This window comes from Pristiophorus japonicus, chromosome 9, assembly GCF_044704955.1.
Source record: "Pristiophorus japonicus isolate sPriJap1 chromosome 9, sPriJap1.hap1, whole genome shotgun sequence".
NCBI classification, from domain to species: Eukaryota; Metazoa; Chordata; class Chondrichthyes; family Pristiophoridae; genus Pristiophorus; species Pristiophorus japonicus.
This window is the reverse complement of record NC_091985.1, coordinates 198,398,695-198,401,309: the sequence shown is the minus strand read 5'-3', so window position 1 is coordinate 198,401,309 and position 2,615 is coordinate 198,398,695. Positions and strand designations below refer to the sequence as shown.

Sequence of the window (2,615 nt, the reverse complement as noted above, 5' to 3'; positions counted from 1 at the left end):
ACATCAGCACAATTAACAGACTGTCTCAAGGTTTTAAGCTACTAATCATGCCAGTAAAAATTGTAGCATTTAGAAACAATGCATAAGCTTTAGTAAAAACAGCTACTATAGATGTTGGCTCATGAGTGGACAATGGAAAGGAGGGACTAAAAGGGGATAGGATGAACTAGGATGTCACTCTAATTGTATCTTGTTATCTTGTACTAAAAATTGTATAACTGTGTGCTTTCGCAATGTAAACTTACTTGTCCATAGGAAGGGTGTACGCTCTATCAAGAGGGTACTCCTTCTGTCTGATAAGTCTCGGCCGGCCGGTGAAAAATAAAGACTGCTTTGTTAAAAGCACAATCGGTGTTCACGTCAGTGTATTCACTGAAACAGATTGAAGGAAAAGAATCCGGATCAATACTATCATCACATTTACAAAGAACTTGGATGTGCACTTAAAGCGCTATAATCTACAGGGCTATGGACCAAGTGCTGGAAGGTGGGATTAGGCTGGGTAGCTCTTTCTCAACCGGCACGGCCAAATGACCTCCTTCTGTCTTGTAATTTTTCTATGATTCTATGATTCAACCCCACGGCCAATTTTTGTATCATCTGCAAACATCTTAATAATATCCCCTCCATTTAAAGAAAGAAAGATTGTATTTCTATAGCGCCTTTCACTACCAGTGTCTATTTCAAAGCGCTTTACAGCCAATGAAGTACTTGGGACTATAGTCACTGTTGTAATGTAGGAAATGTGGCAGCTAATTTGCGCACAGCAAGCTCCCACAAACAGCAATGTGATAATGACAGGATAATCTGCTTTTGTTACGTTGATTGAGGGATAAATATTGGCCAGGACACCGGGGATAACTCCCCTGTTCTTCTTCAAAATAGTGCCATGGGATCTTTTACGTGCACTTGACAGAGTGGACGGGGTCTCGGTTTAACGTCTCATCTGAAATTTGGCACTTCCAACACTGCAGCGCTCCTCAGCCCTGCACTGGCGTGTCAGCTGAGATTTGTTCAGGTGAGGAAAGACGGGAGGAGGCTCTAGTGAAGCATAAATGGCGGGTTGGATTAGTTGGGCTGAATGGCCTGTTTCTGTGCCGAATATCCAATGCAATCCTGTGTAATCTATGATTGCATGAAGCTGGGGTTGTTCTCCTTAGTGCTGAGAAGGTTGAGAGGAAAATTGATAGAGGCGTTGAAAATTATGACTGGTAGTGACGGAGTAGATCATCATCATCATCATAGGCAGTCCCTCGGAATCGAGGAAGACTTGCTTCCACTCTAAAAGTGAGTTCTAAGGTGGTTGAACCACAGTCTCTGTCACAGGTGGGACAGATAGTTGTTGAAGGAAAGGGTGGGTGGGACTGGTTTGCCGCACGCTCTTTCTGCTGCCTGCGCTTGTTTTCTGCATGCTCTTGGTGATGAGACTCGAGGAGCTCAGTGCCCTCCCGGATGCACTTCCTCCACTTAGAGCGGTGTTTGGCCAGGGACTCCTAGGTGTCAGTGGAGAAGTCGCACTTTATTAGGGAGGTTTTGAGGGTGTCATTGGAACGTTTCTGCTGCCCACCTTTGGCTCGTTTACCGTGGACGAGTTCCGAGTAGAGCGTTTGCTGTAGGAGTCTCATGTCTGGCATGTGAACTGTGTGGCCTGCCCAGCGGAGCTGATCAAGTGTGGTCAGTGCTTCAATGCTATGGATGTTGGCCTGGTCGAGGAAGCTAATGTTGGTGCGTCTGTCCTGCCAGGCAATTTGTAGCACCTTGCGGAGGCATCGTTGGTGGTATTTCTCCAGCGACTTGAGATGTCTACTGCACATGGTGCATGTCTCTGAGCCATACAGGAATGCGGTATCACTGCAGTCCTGTAGACCATGAGCTTGGTGGTAGATTGGAGGGCCTGGTCTTCAAACACTCTTCTTCTCAGGCTACCGAATGTTGTTTTAGAGTAAATAAAGAGAAACTGCTTCCAGTGGACGGAGGGTCTGTAACGAGCGAGTATTTGTGAAGTGTGGGTGTGTGAGAGAAAGGTGCTGTTCAGACGGGATTGGTGCTGAAGCAGAACGATGTAAAGCCCAATATCAGCCCTTGAAGGGTGCTGTTGCCATTACCATGCGCCCGGATAGCTCAGTCGGTAGGGCATCAGACTTTTATATCTGAGGGTCGAGGGTTCAAGTCCCTAATCGGGCGTTGCTTTCAAAGCAAAATTCTCAGTTCCCTCTTTCAGACAACACCACAAAGACGTGCCTTTCACGCTGAGCTCATTCGTGTTTCATAAAGATTTGTCACAGCCCAATTATTCTTTTAAATCGAGGGTATTTTCTAATGTCACAGCTTTCTCGTGTAAATTGGGTGTTGTCTTCATTGAGAAAAGCAACGGCCGACACAGGGACTTGGAACAGAGACCCTCATAATAAATCCTGATGCTCTATTACTGGATGTATTCAACATTACACAGGTTTACAACCTGGTATTCATCCGTTTGTATCAAACAATTATTCCTTCACTAGTTTTTAGCTAAAGCTAATAATGTCGTGATGAAAGATATTAATTGTTATGTCTTTAGATACTCTGATAATGACTCCATGGGGCAATGTGTTGTACTTGAACTGTAGTGACCT

The 2,615-nt window shown here is 45.0% G+C and overlaps 1 non-coding gene across 1 annotated transcript; it reads left to right on the top strand.

The window, feature by feature from the left end:
• Positions 1 to 2,110: 2,110 nt before the first annotated feature.
• On the top strand, positions 2,111 to 2,184 carry trnak-uuu (transfer RNA lysine (anticodon UUU)). Its single transcript has one exon. It is a non-coding gene; the product is annotated as a tRNA-Lys (tRNA).
• Positions 2,185 to 2,615: the final 431 nt, after the last annotated feature.